General features: G+C 29.5%; 2 protein-coding genes across 4 annotated transcripts in view; one reads left to right on the top strand and one right to left on the bottom strand.

The window, feature by feature from the left end:
* Positions 1–19633, top strand: part of LOC126844480 (tryptophan--tRNA ligase, cytoplasmic) — a 206356-nt gene that overhangs the window by 125111 nt on the left and 61612 nt on the right. The gene's annotated exons all lie outside the window — the stretch shown is intronic.
* Positions 1–19633, bottom strand: part of LOC126844474 (uncharacterized) — a 274285-nt gene that overhangs the window by 217989 nt on the left and 36663 nt on the right. For 2 of the 3 annotated variants that reach the window (XM_050582703.1, XM_050582705.1), the window contains exon 2: positions 10451–10502. The exons of the other annotated variant lie outside the window; for it this stretch is intronic. The gene's annotated coding sequence lies outside the window, so the exon portion shown is untranslated. The remainder of the gene's footprint in view (positions 1–10450; positions 10503–19633) is intronic. 3 annotated transcript variants of the gene reach the window in all.

The raw sequence follows: 19633 nt of genomic DNA, 5'->3' as shown, positions 1-19633 counted from the left end.
AGAACAATACACTAAAAAAAATAAAGGAAAAGTTGTTTATGAAGAAAACCCCTTAGAAAAAAAAGTTAATAATTTCCCGGATATTAACAACGTTTTTAGATTGATGAATATCAGGAAACTAGAAAGGGACATTGCGGGAGGAAATAAAGGAATAGAGGGGAAATCGTTCATTACGAAGAGCTGAAACTTAGAAAAGCAGATGTGAGGCATTGATGATGTCAGACATTTAAACGTGAATTATTGACTTTGTGTCCGAAAGTTCACAAAAAGAAAAATTAATTAAATTGGCCGAGTCGTAATTATATAAATAGCTTATTATTTTGTAATATAATTGTTACTGTTGTTGAAATCTAGGATCAATTTTAGAATATTATATTTTATTCTTCTACTTATCAGAAGTTTAGAACAAATGGAGTACTAAGCAAAGCGAGCGCGCTATAGCATCAGTATTTTTCTTTGACTCATTTTTTTCTAAATATTCGTAATAGTCCGAATAAAGTTTTAGCGGAAAACAAATTGGAAAAGTTGGCTGAAAAATTGGATGGTTAAAAATTTGCTCTGTGTGCAAATAACACAGCTGAAAGCTAATCAGCTGGCATATGGACAGTTTGACAACGCAACTATTTATTTATAAATAATTTATGTATTCATAATAGTTTTGTATCAACTATATAGTTTCGAATCAAAGGGTTTATACGAAGTGATCATCGGCTCTAATAATTCTCGGAGACCCGTGACCTATTCGACCCCATTAACCCCAGCCCTTAATTTTCTAGCTAGTAACGACAGGCAACAGCAACGTGAAATCATACAAACAGTATGTAACACATAATTATTTAATGAACGTGGCTATCAATAATGTTCGTGTTCTTCGGAAACGTATCAGGTTTTAGGTGGAAAAAATGTTGATAAAATAAAATAAACTATACAGAACCGTTTAAATGGCGTCTGTCACGCCACGCTAACAAACTGTCGGTAAAGTAATTCAAAAACCCTTCCAATGTTGCGATTCGTCGTAAATTTTAGCGTTCTCATAGTTTACTCTGTCTGATTTTAACGATATCAATAACGGAATTTATCGCTTTTCCATTTGATACCATCCCTTTTTGTCACGTAACGCAGAAATCCCAAAATGCAATTTGTCCCTTTGAAACCAGACGTTTCCTATGTATGTATATACAATGTGATCCAACTAGCGCAAGACACTCATTTTCTCGGAAATTATGAATATTTTGAAAATTATATCCATTTATATAAAAATTAATCTCTGTTTGTTTGTCCTTTATGCATTAGTACACCATTCATCCGATCGCCATGTAACTTTAGGGAGTTGTTGAGTCCACTCCCGCGAGCCTAACTGTCATAGTACTTTTTGAAAATTCCACCTCTAAGGATGACCTCAAACACGAACTTTATACTTTAAATACGAAATGTAAATAAATTAAATGTTTGTAACCATAGTTACCCAAAATAAACATTTGGTTTGTAACCATGGTAACCACTGTACTCGAGCAAATGGTAGTTCCGTAATTCTTTAACGTATAGGGGTTGAAGATAAAAAAATTCTAAATATTGAAAAATGTAGTAAAATATGTACCTGAAAGTTCAAGAAAAAAAGTTATCATTATATTTTTATTTTCAAAGAAAATTAGTGTCCTACGCTAGTTGGATCACCCTGTATACTTCACATCCCGCTCACGACCGCTGCCACAATGTCGATTGTGATAGTATTAAGCAACCGTTTAAGGTTTAAGGTTTTTGTAAGCAAATGCAGCAAAAACAATAAAACCATTTTTCTATAAATAACGATATTTGTGTTTTTTAATATAGTAATTGTGTAACACATTAGTGTATAAAGTAAAAAACTTTCAATTCAAGTTTAAAAATATTCAGTAAATTTTATTTAACTTTAAAATATGACACGTACTACAACTATACTACAGAATATTTTTCTGAAAATGTTGACTGGTCGATAACCAGTTTTGGTCTTTAATTTTAAAGTTATTACAGTTTACAATTTATAACTAGAGATGAAGTGCGGCTGAGTAACGTATGCAGGTAAATATAATACTTCAATCCGCCTTTCCTTAATTTTAAATCTTAATAGCTTTTAAAAAAAATATACAAAACTGGTAGTAGTGTCTAGTCTACATTTTTATTAGTAGATCAATATTAAGCCCAAGAACTGCCCATTTTTTTTATAAAACGCTCGTGAAACTAAAAAAATATATATCATATAAATCCTTATCTAACTTTGGTATAAGAATACCTAATGCCAATACTTATCTGCAGGCACCACTTGTGCTCAAGTCAAAAGTTTGTTATATTGTTGCTTTCAACGTAAATAATTAAGTGGACGCTATTCACCCATTAAGGTAAGAAGGATTGTAAAAGCAATTTTTTGTAAAATCTTATATTAGATCCTAAGCTCTATTGCACACTAATAAATACAGTAATACGGATTTTTATTGGTAGTTATTTTTTTTTGTCAGACCATCAAAGTCCTATCTATAGAAAAAAATTACAATTGTTTTCCATTAAAATAGTTTTGCATGAATCAAAACCAAAGTATCTAGAAATTGTTATAAAATCACTGCATTTTCACAGAGGAAAACTTTATCCATGTTTCAGCGTTTTTAAATGTTCGATAATTCAATCCACTAATTATAAATAAACATTTTTTGAAAAAACACAAACAAATTTACAGAAAAACATTTTATTGATGTATCAAAATAATTGCCACGCACTTAAGACATAGAAAATATTCTAATCAAATAATATTAAAAACCCTCAACCATAAAAAATGTATACTCTCCGCGCAAAGAGTATATAATTTTTATGGTTGAGGGTTTTTAATATTATTTTATTACATATAACCATAAGTTGCTTAAGTTTTTCCTAGAAAGCATTATTTTCTATGAAAATTTGCTGAATTTAGTACGATCACAGCCTATACAGCATTCATTCGTGTAAACCCTATTGTCACACTACAAAATACGGTTGGGTCAATTTAGACCTCTTAATGACGGCGTGGACACTGTGGTTTTCATTATAATATTATGTATATTTTGCATCAAAGGTTCATGTCAAAACGATCAGCACATGACTGTCGACGTTGTTGTTAAATCAATATAATATCTACAGCCAGTAATAGCTAACGGACCAAATGGGTTTCGCCTAATGTATTTTTTTTAACGAAATTAAAAAGCACGGTTTATATATTATATTAAATCTGATTAACGTTATTTAGGACACCACTCAGGCACCGAAAACCGCAGCTACAATCAAACCAATTAAACAAATTCAATAGCGGCAGCCAACGGTATTATATTTGAATAGGAAATACTGTAAGTCTGTATTGTGGATAGTAAAATGATTATACACAATACTACTATCAATTACTGTTAAATCCATAAAATTATATACCTATTTAGTATACAATTAACATGTCATAAAGTTCCGGTCGTTATCCGGTACAAAATAACAATATCGAAATTATTAGGAATAATTATTATATTATGTATACATTAAATAACGAACAATGTGCTTTTTTTGTTAGTAGAAAATAATAGATAAAGTAGATATGGCCAGAATTACTAAACTTACAAATTTGTTAAGCTGCTTTGACTTAAAAAAAAAAACTAGTGATTTTTGATTGTAAGTTTAACAGATATCGTTTTTTTTCCTTAGGGAATTAGAAAATGCATTTTTTTAAAATCAGAATTACTCTAAACACTTTATTGTTCGATATTGATCATAATATAAATTCAATATTATAACGTATAAGAATGTCATCTACATGCTAACAACACTATTATATTATAAAACATATGTGTACTAAAAACTAGTAAACATTTACGATAGTTAAAAGTGTTGTTTACAGACAGTTAACAGTTGTATTCAGGTAGCCAGAATAAAATTTCGCCTCAAAAGCTATTTAGTTTCTTTTTTTTTCTAGCGGATTGATCATTACAAGCTTCATTTTGGTGGCGTCTGACGAAACCGTACAAGAAGTATTATACTCTAGCGATTCCCATCATTAGATTGCAAAACTGACACTAGGCTATATTGTATTATTATATAAAATATTTTGCCAAGATTACCCCCATACGAACAAGCACTTAACATGTTATGTATGTAATGTATTTTTTTTGTTTTAAAGCGCTCGTTCATATAATGGGGGGTAATCATTGCAAACTATTTTTTCGTTGTAACGGCAGACGTCGAGGCGCTAGAGAAACTTTAAGCTAACGATAGATCGAACGGCCGACAGTTGTGATAATGCAATGAAATTCGTGAAGGGTTACCTTAAACTTAAATCAAAAGTTTAGCAACACGGACACCGGATCAGATAATAAATCGCGAGTTCTAGTAGCTTTCGCCGTTATATATACGTTATACTGTTTAAAGGCTTATGATATTATGTTATTTGTATTGTATTTTAGTTATCCATAGAACCTAAATTAATATCCCACACAACAAAAATAAATTTTAATAATTATTTATTTAGAAATAAAAAATAGTTTTTATGATAATTATAAAAATTTAAATACTGTTATAGTTGTTGTGAAAAAATATTTTTTGTTTTCATGATATTTAGAGTATTATTGTGCTATTTTAAAAACATTATTTTTTTGTCAGGAAATCAAATGACAATTATTGATAGGTATCAGAAATGTTTTATATTGATTCTTAAGAATTAAAAAGGTAATAGATACAATTTTTTTTCAAAATATCAAACAATTAGATATATTTAATTTTAGTTACAATATTAGTTATATACGTATATTTACTTAGAGTTCAAAGACTGTTTGGAAAACCAAAAATTGTTGATATTCATCAACAAAGAACTGGAATGTGTCTGACACTTTACCGCTTGTAATACATATATCACTGATTTTATAATTTATTGTTATAAAATGAATACATCATCAGCAGGTTTCACCAACTATTGTTAAATACACTCTTAACACAATGTTAGTTAACAATTTAGTTAAATTTAACATCTGTTTAAAAGAAATAAGTTTCGCCAAAACATTATTATTGTTAAATTTTATTTGTTAAGTTAACAAAACGTTAGTTGGGTTACCAAAGCGGTTACCTCGATTCCAACGTTCACATTGGTTATTAAGATATGTGATAACTGATAAATGATTGTATTATTTAATTTGTCAGTTTGTTATAATTGGCATTTTATTTTACTTTCTTTTAACGTTTCGGTTTATATTAATAATTTATTTATAATTTTTTAACACATTGTTTAGATAGTCTATACCTTTCTAAAAATAGTTTGTCATCAAGGTCATTAAAATAATTTTTTCTATTTTGAAGGCCTAAAATAAAAGTAGGTAGTGATAAGAATTATTTCCATTGTTATACTCAAGACAGGCAAGACATAATATTATTATCTAAATTACAAAATACAATAAATTATGATATTTTTACCTAATCTACCTACATAAAATAACTTCTGCTTACCTAATAAAGGGTTATTGAAGTCATTTCTATTGTTCTCTAATTACTTAATATAAAGAAGTTCCTCATCAAATGTGTAATTCATTATAATATATTACTAGTATACTCGGTCAACAATAAATTTTAACATGCCGATTAACTTTTTAACAAGCCGATTTCGGGTGATTAGTTTAACAATCGTTTTAACAATGTGTTAAGGCTAACACATATCGACGAAACCCAATTTTCACTAACTAGTTGTTAAATATATTAATTAACAATAAGTTAAATTCTTAACAAATGTTGGTGAAACCGGCTGATTGTGCATGATGAGGTAGTCATAAGTACAGGGTCCGAGAGAGCGGTCATTTAAATGTTTACTAGTATCGGTCATATTATTATAGGTTCTAAAAAGCGTGTGTTTAAATCGTGCGATTAATAATTTGTTAAAAATTCAGAAAACATTTGTACAGAAGAACCACCTATTTGTCAATCATGATCCATGTGAGTAACTTTTCCAAGTATCTTTATTCGAACTGAAAGGATGTAATCAGTTTTTGTAGAGCTACCCATCTGTTTCCTAATAAATAAAATCATGGTAGGCCAAAAGTAATGGCGTTTAAAGTCTCTCTTACTGAACTATACACAATAATATGTTCTCACAACTTTTCCACGCAAGACGTGTAATTCTCGCGTCTACCGGAACTCCCCGAGCAGCTTAAATGGCATTAGCTGTTTACTATCCTCTTGCCCATGTCACGTTTCCTGTGTGTTTTTCAAACTCTCGTTACTTTTCGCGACGGTTGTTTTACAAATAACTATAAATACCGTGTGCCGGCCAAACCGAGTGGAATTAATCTTTCGGAATAATATCTGTACTGTTTGGATCATAACAATATATTATACTACGGTTTACCCAACGCTGATTTGTACTGATTTGATAAAACGCTATCCTTCTTGTCGAAACGTGAAACGCATATGTACTTTAACCGAACGGACTGGGATTTTTTTTTTTAGAATGCGGTATCATTATTTTCACTAGGGCCGGCAAAACTGAGTATATTGAATTTTTCAAAAGCAACCGTCAAAAACCTACGGGGTACCGAAGAATATAATAACCAGGAATATGTCGACCAGTGTACGCGGTCTGCATGCAACGTGCTTCGGTCATAGGTTCAATCATCAATGAGAATTTCTAAAGGTCGTCAATACCGTCCCGTGCATATAATATAATTATTTTAATAAAACGTTCTCCGACAAACTGTTTTTTTTTTATATTTCCATCTGCCAAATGCATTTGCGAACCTTATTCTATAGGTACGTCATGAGATCCCATCGTAATACACTATAATATTTTGTTATACATCACTAATCAAAAAAGTAGTTATTCATATACATCATGTGTACGTATACAATATGATTCCGTCGGTCTACGTCTATCTAAAAAATACATTAACAGCTTAATCGACACATTTTATTGTCTGTCAGAATAAAATGTGCCCAGTACAACTACTGATCGACAGGGACACTATTTATGGTTTTACCATACTGTTTTAAAAATATCTCATGGTTTTTTATTCAGATTACAATGAGAGTGTACAGCTGTAATAATTCCTATAAACCTATGACCTCCCCATCCCCACTTTGCACCGACCCCACTATGAAAAAAAAAGATAACACTGTTGTTAAGATACTTTTCATTAACATCATGCAACAAGTCTTTAGCATTATTCCAGAGTACCAAAATTGCCTATGCAATTTGCCGGCTCATACAAGAGTACATACAATTTTAAATTATCTTTAAGAAATATTACTAAGATTTAAGAACATATTTAGAACAAATTGAATTGCTTCAGATTTCACTGTGATCATTTTTGCCAAATTATATTTCTCTCCCATTGTTAAACGTCAATGAAATGTATCTTCTGTATTTAAAAATCCAAATTTCACTTAAAGAGCTGTATTTTATTAATTTTATAACATCCTACTTTTTTTTCTTTCTAAGTGATCTACCCACTATATAAGGAACAATTTTCTACTGTCTAAATTTTAGTTGTCCGATTTTATGAGAAGAAATTAATTAGATAGAACTTTTTTCACTTTCTCTTCTCCACATCTTTTTAAAGTTCCAATTCTCATTTCATAAGGATGGCTTATGTATTCTTTATTTTAATATCATTCATCCTGAACGCAGACTTATCATTTATTGTTTTAATCGTATTAATATTTTTTTTCTTTACTTAAATTTTTTTAATTGTTTTTTTAAATGTATTGCGTAAAAACAAAGCATTTAAATAATGTTAGGCAATATATTTGTTTATAAAAATAAGAAAATAGTTATATCAGTATTTCAATTTATACTTAAAGGTTATTTTATATATAACTAAAGAAATGTGATGACGCGAATAATATCTATAACTAACGTTTCCTATTTCATAACAAATTCGAACTATCGATTGTAAAACTATTGTATATTATGTGACGAATGAATGACCGTAAGGGAGGTTTTTTCGTCAGGTGTAAAGTTCTAGAAAGAAAATACCATATCGTGTTTCGAATATTAAATGAGATGGCATATTACTTGTACGAAAAAACATACAGGGTGAATCGGAACTCAATGGCATATTACAAGAGGCTTAATATGGCTTTTGCAGATAATACATTATAAAATACTTTTTAACTTTCCTTTTTTTATTATTGAATGTACATACCGTACAATTAATATCCCCACCGAAAGACAATAAATGATACCTTTTAGAAAATTCTCACACAAAACGATAAAGTACCTAACAAAGACCCGTGGACCTATCAGTGACCTCACACTTGTGACCCACCTATAAGCATATTGTTTGTCCTAGACTTTACTGCTTTGCATAGTTTTTTTTTTGTAGATAGGTATAACTTACAAGTCCAATCACGCGACGCAATTGTTTATCGGTTGTTGACTTTGATGGCACCAAACCTGGTAGGCTTCATATTAAAAGAATATAAATACATTTTAATCGTTATTCAAATTGCACTACAGGAACCGCCTTCTGCTTCGAATTGAATAAAACGGTCAACGTGAAAAGTATACAATAACAGCTTTTCTAAAATCCTCAGTAATTATACGCCATACAAGTTTTGAAACGGTAACTATAACGTTTTTGTCGTGCTGATTTTTTTCGCCTTAACTCTTGCTTAGCAAATGAAATGAACAGCGTCAGAAATTAAAAATGTAATCGAAAAAAAATATTCCACAAGGCCCGTGTTGATCGGTTGGCCCGATTTCTCAAGAAAATGTTTTTTTTTTGGGATATTGGAAAAACATCCAAAATATCTTAAAAAATCTCGACCCTAATGTATGAAAATAAAAAGTGTAAAAAGCAATCTTCTAAACAACCCATATACCTAAAGGCTGTTGCAAAAGATGCCATATTTTTTTGTTTTCTCGACTAATAAAATCAATGAAAGTCAAATAAAATCTATGTATTAAAATGTTAGTATTTAACAAATCGCTTTATTTTAACTACCGTATAATCTCATAATGAAGAATATTTGAACGAGATGTACATTGTTTTCCTTAGTTATGGTGCACATAGGCGCATTCTTAAACGTGAGAATAAAAGACAGGTCAGTAAATAACGATTTAAGACACGGGTAAAGACTAACGGCTACTCCAAAGATAAACTAGGTTTGTCTTCATCTTTTTTACGACTACGCTAAAACCTGAAACTAAGGAAAGTGCATAGAGCTATATACGATAGCCATCGTAAGTTTTCACCACCCATTTAATACAGTGACGGAATAAACACGTTTTTTTTATACTCAAGATCCAATCATTAGTTAAGTGTATAGATATAAAGTAACACAATGTGAAGTGTGAACATAATTAAAATCAAGCCACACTAGTAAAAATTGTTAACGTAAAAATATATAACCGTTAACAAAAAAACAAATAAATATATTTATATATATATAATCTATTCTGAATATTACACAGAGTCTTGAGTATAATGTAATATAAAGTACTGTGAGCCACAAAGAGAGAAGTTATTTGTACTTGCTATACACGTTTGTATATGAAAGCAATATAAAAAAAAAAATTTAATGGGTTTCATTCATTTTTTTTTTTTAATATGAAAAATCATTAAACATATATAAAAAATAAAAGGTTATATTGACATGCATTTGATTGTCAAACCCCTATTACGAATGTCACTCGAAGCCTTCTGGTCTATTTCTCTTTATATACATTAAACTAATATGTTTTTTTTGAATGCGCTCTTTTAATATTCAATAAAAAAAATATTTGTGACTTTCGATATTTATATATTTTACAATGAATATTTTTGAGTAAAATAGTTGGAACATCCGTAATTCAAATACTCTAAAAATGATGAATATTATGAGATCTTACAAGAGTTAAAAGATTATAAATAAAATTATGATTTGTCGGAAAAAAATTATTAAAATTGTATTTTTAGAACATAATACATTTTTTTTTAATCGGTTCCTAATAAATTATATTTTACAGCACCGGGGAGTTGGATGTTAACGGGATGTTCCCACTAGTTACCTAATATATTCTTACTGGCAATAGTACCATCTCACGGATGCCAACAATTCATAGTTGGGTTCTATTATTTTCTCAACTTCCTAATTCCTATAGTCTACTCTTACATGAACACTTTTTTGAAGTATCACAAGAGATTTTATAGACATATCTTTAAGTTTAGTTTTGATGATGGCTGTGTTTTTCTGACAAAATATTTAAGCTATATTAGGCTAAATAGCAACTAGGCTTTATTGACCAGAGTTTTAGCGTAAAATTTTAATTTTGTTAAAAATACCTATACCAAACTAACTTAATAATAAGATTTTTGGTGTTTCCTTAACAATGCACTAAGTGCATAATGGTATGTAAACGCCACAATAACATACTAACTTAATTACTTTAATATATTATAATATGAAACTTATTATCAAAACTAATAATAAATAGTAATTTATTTACCAGTATGTAAGGCTTCCAGTAGACAACGACAGTTAACTGCTTCAATACTTACCTATAAAACATAATATTAAACTAATTAAGAATAGATTCTTTCAAAGGGTTTATAAATAAAACTCATAATTAAACTTATTATGACATAAATTATAATTTAAAAATAAATTGTATGTTAATAGGATTAAGTGCAATTATTTAGTTAATATGTAATTAGGTATACATAGTATGTATAGTATTAGAGTTTTATTAAAAGCTTTTGTTGTAAATACAAAAGTAATTATATTTTTTAATTTCAACTTATGAAATTTCATTTTAAATGAACTGTATTTTCCGGGCAAAATATTGTTTATTGATTTTTTACATATTAAAAAGATTAAAAATTAGTCAACATAGTTACTATAGTTTTATGAGTATTATAGTATTATTTTCCAAAACAAGGATGTCAAGCAAAAATTTAGTGGTTTTATGGATATGTTATTATTATTTTTAAACTTTATTTTACGTTTTTTATTTTGTACAATGATAATTGATAAGTTCATATACTATTGATATTTAGTAACCGACAACCGTATTACAAATTACATTGTTTCGTTGTACGTACGTTACTCTTGCACGTGCAGTGTATCGCGTTTACTTATAATGTAATAAAAAGTTCAAATATCAAGGAGTGTATTTTATATTATTCTTAGACGATTTCTCTTAGAAATTTGAACCTCGGAGAGATTTACAGATTTAATATCAAGTGTATTACTGCTGGACATAAAACAAGTTTCATATTGAATGTACTTGTGGAATTTATATTTGGAAAGGATTCCGACAGCTTTAAACTTACATTTTGAATTATTTCTATTTCTTTATTGACATTTTTTCAGTACAATATTACTTGCTATAAAAACTCATTTTTGGGCAATACATTAAAAAATATTTTTAAAAATGGAATTGAATGTAACACGACATAGTATTATGTCGTGCTAATGAAAAATTAAATTCTCGTTGGACCGCCGTAATAAGGTTCACAGAAATTGTGCTGTTTCGTTTATTTACTATTTCCGCTCTGTTTTTACTTTTTTTTCTAGTGGTACTCATTCTACCAGCAAAAAATCACATTATAATATTATCGATATGAACATAAAAAATAATAATGCACATACATTGTACAATGTAATTTTTTATGGTCCAATAAAGAAACGTTCCCTTTAATTATTTTTCATGCATAATTATAGTACTGTTGGTGTAAATACTGAACATGATACAAAATGAATTTGTTTAGACTAGGTAAACGATGATTAGCTCAAAAAATTAATTTTATTTTTAAAAAATGTTTAACAAAAAAAAAATGTGCACACCGAATTAACTTTATGCGAGTTTCGCATAATTTGTAATAATAGTTTATACTTGAAGAATTTTCGTATTTTTTAATTACATTTTTTAAATACAATAGAACATAACAGATGAAGTGTTTAATTGAAACCGACGCGACGTGCCAGTTTTTTTTCATTTGAAGATATTTTAATAGATTTTGACCATACTACGAAGAACGAACTTTATTTCATAGTTTTAGTATTTACTGCGCAATATAATATGAAGTTATTATGTCAAAATATACGACTAAACAAACACGATTTCGACGAAACGCTCTTTGGGCTTTGTATAATATTAAATAAAATTGAAAAAATCATAATAAAACTTTGTACATTATTCATAAAGAATAATTAGTTACAATATTAAGACGTGAAATGTTTAATCAAATTTATACTTCTCCCGGCTTCCTTGCCTTTTAAATTTATTGCTCTCGACCGCGATATTTGCTTCTTTACAACGTTTTCACAATTATTCAATCCTTTCACGACAAGTGTTGTCGAATAACCGTCACGACCATTGTTGTTATTTTAAAAAGGTTATGATATATTCGAAAAGATTAAAAAAACACTTTGACCCGTTAACACCCGTATAAGTTGACGGTTAATCGATGTCAGTAATACAAAGTACCGTTAATGTATTCGGATACCTCCTATTCATCATCAACCGTGTAACTACCTCCGCTGTGACCAGCCAAAGCTTCAAGTTTCACTTTTTCATCGTTTTATCAAACACTAAATTCAACTAGCGCGTTATAGCCTTGTAAGATTAATTATTATTGTGACATAACATTGATTTATTCCAGTCTAGACTGCGCCGGAAACACAAAAGCCACTAACCGGCCAAAAACGTATCAGCTGCGGTGGAGTACAAGTCAACTTTAGGTGTGTGTACGAGTTAAGTGGAAATCTCAAGAAACGTGCATTGCCCTCAAGGTTTAAAGATGCTGGACACAAGTCAGTGCGGTGGGAAAATACGAACAATATTGTTTCCGGTGGATAATAGGAGTCGGCTGCTGCCCATAAAAGTATATGTTGCTGTTACACGGGTGAAAACAATATTATTTTACAGTAGTATTTGTATTTTTTTTCTTCTAATACTTGATTGCGATTATCACGGGCCAACGCAAAGCGCTTTTACCCTTTTCGGAAACCTGGTGTGGCTTTGATTGGACCGTTAAACAATTATTATTACTGTTTTTTTTTTTTATTAATCGCTGCTATTCAATCGAGCGGAATATATATATATATTGCCAGTCACGAACGTTATTAAATATTATTATTTGCCGGACGTTTCACGCCGGCAATTCGTTATCATGTCGGCATTACACCATCGGTAAATTATATATGTATTATAAAATGCCGGTAATGGTTTTCCGCGCCAGACTTTTTCTTTGGATCGTACACGGAAACACACTGGTTATCCCGCGACAAACGATTTCATATTTATTTCTCTCGAGTTCCATATTGAGCATTATAAAATGCCCACCTCCCACCACCCCCGAGGGCATGGAGAACGTGTCAACATGAGTTCATTCAGGGTGTGTTGTGTCATCGGTGCCGGCGGGTTCTATACAAAAGGCGTTTGTCTGTTAAGTCGAGAGTAAACATTAACGCTAATAAAATATGTATAGCCTCGACTTCGGGTTTTGGCGCGGAAATCAACTCTTTCTGTTAAATGTTTTTTTATTTTTATTTTGAACTTTATAATGAGTCGTTCGAGCCGAGATAATATAAAGCATTACTGCCGGAAGAGTTCTCAGGAATAAACGAAAAACACAAGGTTAACCAATTAATAATTCAATGGAATAAATAAGCGCTTTGGTAGCGCTAATTCGTACAAATTCCCGTGGGCGGGAGATAAGTGATATTAAATTTAAAAAATGTTCGAAGTGGTGTTTTTATTTTTCATTTTTAAAATTATAACTTTGATACATTATTGTCATACTACATATTTTACGAAATCAAAAATTTTTAACTTTGCCTCATTGCCCCGTGTATATGTTTAACTTATATTATGGTGTATGTACATGTCTTAGAATCTCTGTTGATGTGCCTAGTTGAAGAATACATTTTTCAGTTCATCTATGTAGAAAAATGTATAATATATAGCAAAACCCAAGTAGATTTATTAATATTTTCTTCGGTCTCTATGAAAATGTTGTCTAAATAATAATGTCTGAAATAAAACTTTGGAAATTGTTTTAAGTACTCTTTTAAATAGAAAAGTATAAAACAAAATACCAAAAGGCCAGAGCGTATTTTTTTTATTGCTATACAAATTTGGTTACATCATTCATCATTGTAGTAACAATCAACACTTTATTTATTATTATGAGCACCATTTTTAGCAATACAAAGACACATTTGTATTTTTAACAATATTTGAATATCATGAAAAATGGTATTGTGGAATAAACAGGGTCATCAGATTTTTATGACCCATCTTTTTTTTTTATGATATACTAAAATTATGAAAAAATGAATTAATTTTTGTTATAACTTAAGTTTTTTTGTTACTAATTTAAAATAATAATTTTATTTGTTATATAATCATTCAATTATTTTACGAAAACGCCTCTTAACAATTATTATTGTTTTCTCTACTACAACGTAGTATGGGTTAGAAATGAATCAATCCACTATTAATAATCTGTAGGCTGTATGTATAGAATTTTCACATACAATTCGAACTCGGATAAAAGTGCATTGGGGTTTTGCGTTATGTTATTGTAGAAATTATATATTTTTAAATAAACATAATAACTATTTAAATACATAGCTTACTATTTAAATTCCTACCCTCCCCCCCTCTTTATTCTAGTTACTAAAAGGGGAAAAGCCATAAACATTATTGTATAATGAAGTATGATTTTACATAGGTCGTATGTACACAGCTCTCAATAGTAGGCAATTTTTAATTCCCCTCGGGTGTCCGCTGTTAAGGGATTTCACTGGACATATTTATTATTCATGGCCGTCACGTCGCTTGCTAATTTATCCCGGTACAAAATCGACATCTTAACTCTAAACTGGTGGACAACATTCATGGACTACTTTTTTACATATCTTGAAAATATATCATTTCGGTCAAATTATAAAATCCAAAAACACACCGAGCCAATAGCGTTATTTCGTTACCTCGGCTTTTATTATTCTACTTGGAAATAACACGGTTTTGTTATTTGCTGTCACTGCTTTTGTGTGCTTGCCCCCTTAAGTATACGCAAAAACCGCATGCCAAGTCAGTGCGTACATACCTCCTGTGTACTCTCCTTTCCTTCCCTTGTCCTGAAGTTCATTCTTTACAATTCGGCGTGTTTACCCCGTGTTCGAATGGTTTATCATCGTCTTGCTTTGCCGAGTTAAATTCTTCGTACAACCATAGCCACGCAATATTTTATTCTATTAGCAACACTCGCATTACTGCGTTGATCCGACTCAAAAAAGCCATATGGGAAACCGTTTGTGCGAAACCTTATATTTTTTTTTTATGTGCGACAATAAGTCATTCTTAGTATTAGCACGAACGGAAGAACTTACAAATTTCACTATACTTGTTTGTTATTCAAATAACGTATCATTTTTTACATTCATCCAAAACGTGATATCGCAACATAATGTTCAATGATTGAAAATAATCTGAAACCCACTGCCAGTATCTTTACCCAATTAGATATCTTTACCACTAAGACGACTGATATGTTAAGGTAACCGCCTATGTGACTCAGTGGAAAAAGACTCAAACTTGGTCCAAGCAAGATAATCACATACTTCAACGTGGACGTTATTAGCCGAACAAACGGTTTTGTCTGTTTGGGGGTGTGACAAAATAAAGTGTGTACATTTGTGTATCTAGTCAACTTCTATGAATCTTACTATTATATTTTTATAATCCAATAATAGGTATTTTTTTGGATATCTCTATAACCTCTATCCTAGATTAATTCAACTAACCTAATCTATATTGCAACCACTCACCGTTCTTTACTTACAAAACACTTCAATATACGTTCTCTTACTGGTTGGTAATACTTATAATACATCTGCATAAGTGAGAACTTTGTAAGTTATCGATCATGTTTTATTTATAAAACATTACATGACGAATATCGTCACTTATTGCTACTATTGAAATCCTATCTGTAAACACTATCGAATCTCCTAGTTTAGCCAGGCTATTATCTTGAAATCGGTCTTATATAAGCTATCCTAAATTATAATTCTAGCGTGTACCTCTGAGACAAACTGATGGCATAAATCAATTCTCGTGACAGAAACCGTGTTGTAGACAAGAAACAAGTATGAGCTGAACAAAGATAAAATAAACCGCCCGACAAATAAAATAATTTCTAAGAGCAATTTGTGCTTTGTCCACTTTTAAAACAAATTTTGCTTATAGCTAGAAAATAGAATAAGGGCATGCTGTAAGGCCAATGCCACTTTGGGCAAAGATGAATTATAACAATTATTTTTATTTTACACCAATTCACTAAAATATATCAATAACCTATACGGTTATTATACGACGGAAATAGAAATATTTAATCGATATTATATGAACTTGGAGTGTTAAAAGTAATCGTTTCCAGCACTTGTTAGTTGGTAACAGGGTATATAATTTGTTTCTATTAAATAACCTACTTCGCAATCATTGTACATAATTTACAATTTCCAAGTGGGCAAAATCTATTATTTTAGGTATAGAAAATTACATTGATCCAAAGCTGTCGAAAAGCTTTGAAAAATCCAATTATTAAACCGTTTACTAATGTTTCATGATAATATTTGTTAGTATAATTGTGTATAATGATAATTTGGTAGTATATTTTGTACAAATCTTTTTTGTTAATGTTATTTTCCAATATTATACAACTACTACATATTTATCTTTTTTTAGTATTTTTCGGAGCACTTTAACATATGAAATTCAAATTGCAACGTGTATATAGTACAAGGTGTTTCACTTATCGTGAACCACTCAATATCTCATGGAGTTTAATAAAAAATTCCAATTTTTTTTTTACATTTTTTTAATCAATGTGATCTCAATTTTTCACGATTTTTTTGTTTTTACCCCTCTCCCAACTTTTTGATAGCAACTTTTAAAGTCTTTTAAACCCAGGATCATCCTGTATATATATATATATATTTTTTTATTTTTTTTTTTTTTTTAATTACCTCTTAAAATTTTTAAAAAATATATCTGAAAATGTTGATATTTTTTCATTAAATTATCACAAGTGAAGGGTGGGGGTAGTGTTTTTTTTAAATGCACGCATTATTCAACTGCACTTCACTTGCCGAGCCGTTCTAAGCTTACAACTCTAATAACTCTAAAAATGATTATCCAAAATAGGTTATCGAAGAGTCAAAATATTTGGGAAATGATTCTTAATTAAAAAATTTTAATGAGAAATCAACGGCATACGTGACCATTTAAGTTTTATAAGTTGATTGAGCTCTAGAAAAAAATTGAAAAGATAATAATTTTATTATTGTAAAACAACATAAACCTAAGTGTCTATATAAAGAAAAACTACAAAATGGGTGTTTTATTTATAATGATTCAACTTGTATAGTAGTCCACATAGAGCATTTATCGAATTAGAAAATGATTATATATAAATATTAAATAATGTTGATTTTATATCGATAGTAATTTTTTTTAACTCAGATCGCGGCCTCTTCACATTAAATACTTGTTTGAGAATTTTAGATATGATGTACATTTTTAGTAATACATTAAATTACAAATATTATTATAGATTATAGTCCACTGACCGTTTTTCTTATAACTTAAAATGAAACTACGAGAAGTCATGTATAATTAATATATTTTGCTATAATTATTCACATGTTAACTACAAAAATACTGTCATTTTCAGATAAATATTCAAAGTTAACACAAAAGTCACCTAAACAGTTTATATATTATTTAAAAGATACATTTGTTTCAAAGATGAATACAGACTTTGTCAAAATGCCTATTGTAACACTAAACACATATCTGTCAAACTATTAATATCATTAGAAGTCATTCGTTATTTACAAAAAGTTTAAATAAATAAACGCTTTGATGCGAATCTGTAATGGTAGAAATTACAACTATCAATAAAAGCTTTACACCTTATGTTACTTATGTGTTTAAAAATGAATTTGTAGTATTAAGGTGGATCTCATTAGAGTTGATCGTCCGTGTATACATTTACCAACAAAAACACTTCGTTAACTCAGTGTAAATGGTCGCTGAGTAAAAAAAAAAATAAGTGTTTCAACATAAGCCTTAAAATACGTGATATACATAATATAGGAACTAATTAAATACCATAATATATGTATTATACATCGTTGCCAACAATTAAAATCTGTCTACATATTTAACCAGTCATAAAAAAATGTACATTTAGTTTACTTGGCCGGAAGTCGAAGTTTGTTTTCCTACTATATTCCTATTATAACAAGTGCTATGTGTACTAGGTGAAAACTTCCGACCAAGTAACACTGAGTTAACGAAGTGTGTTTATTGGGATATTAGTAGTTTTTTTTTATATAATTATAAATATTATAAGTTTAAATAATACAATTTTTTTAAAATTATTTTCGTAATTTAATTCATTTTTTTTCCGCATCTTATTCTTCTAAGTAATCTTTATTTGTTATTAGTTAAAGACATAACCATTATTTATTATTAGCGTTAAACACGCTACACAGATAATAGTATTAGCATAGTCAGTATTAGCATTAGCAAATTAAACACAAAGACAATACACTATGTGTATTGTCAGTGTAGCTGTAGACATAACAATGTTGGGGACTTCCACGATCCGACCCCTCACTGTCATACACAACGCCTGGCACCGTGCGGTCATCATAATAATGTTTTGACTAAAACAAGTATCTCGAAACCTCAGAAATGTTGTACTATTTTGCTTGTAGCAATGAAAGTATTCAACCAATCTATATGTTAATTATTGATATCCCATATGATCAATTCTGTTCAGCCGTTCACTCAGAATCCGGTGACAAAACATATGGTAAAATATACACGCGTTTAATGGGATTACGATGCTTCGTGTCGCTGGATGGATTGTCATTGTTTAGGACAAGAAGTGTCGAGAAAATAATTTTAAAACAGTGTTCAATAATCTGAACGAAGAGATCATTGACATATAAGTTGTATCGTTAAGCAAAAAATACTTTCCGAGTTTAAAATTATAAGGATGCTTTTAACAATCGTTTAATTAAGTTTTTCTAGTTTTCTGTTAACGAGTTTTTGTATCTAAACCTGCAATAACTTTTTAACCGATAGACCTATTTTAATTAATAGTAAGTCCATAGTACTTATTATTACATTATATTATTTCATTTTTACGCAAACCTAAAAGAGTTACTTAAAAATCTAAAAAAAATTCAACATTTACCTTTTACTTACAGAAGAATATACTACGGAGGTTGTCATTATAAGTTAGTAATATTTTTGTTCATATAAAATAACCTTAAAAGTTCTTAAATTTGTTTTTATTCATAATTTTTAAATGAGATATTACAGACAGGCCTGTGAAATACCAGGCATAATATATTTTAAATACATTTTCTGATGTATAATTGTTATGTTATATTTGTCAGATAATCCAAAATTATTTATAAATAAAAAATTTGTTTTCCTGTAATCTGCTTAGATAAATAGTGCATGACATGTATAGTATCAATGATTGAAACACGGTGTAAGAACTTAACTTATGAAGATTATTATATATATATATATACATATATATATATATATATATATATAGAGAGAGAGAGAAAGGGTGAAATGTAGTATTATATA

The sequence above is a fragment of the Adelges cooleyi genome, unplaced genomic scaffold (assembly GCF_023614345.1).
Source record: "Adelges cooleyi isolate 19-005CV unplaced genomic scaffold, UGA_ACOO_1.1 ACOO_flye_CR_arks_rails_tigmint_CR_PRNA_651, whole genome shotgun sequence".
Classification (NCBI taxonomy): Eukaryota; Metazoa; Arthropoda; class Insecta; order Hemiptera; family Adelgidae; genus Adelges; species Adelges cooleyi.
The sequence above is the reverse complement of the archived record's forward strand: the minus strand, read 5'-3'. Positions and strand labels throughout refer to the sequence as shown.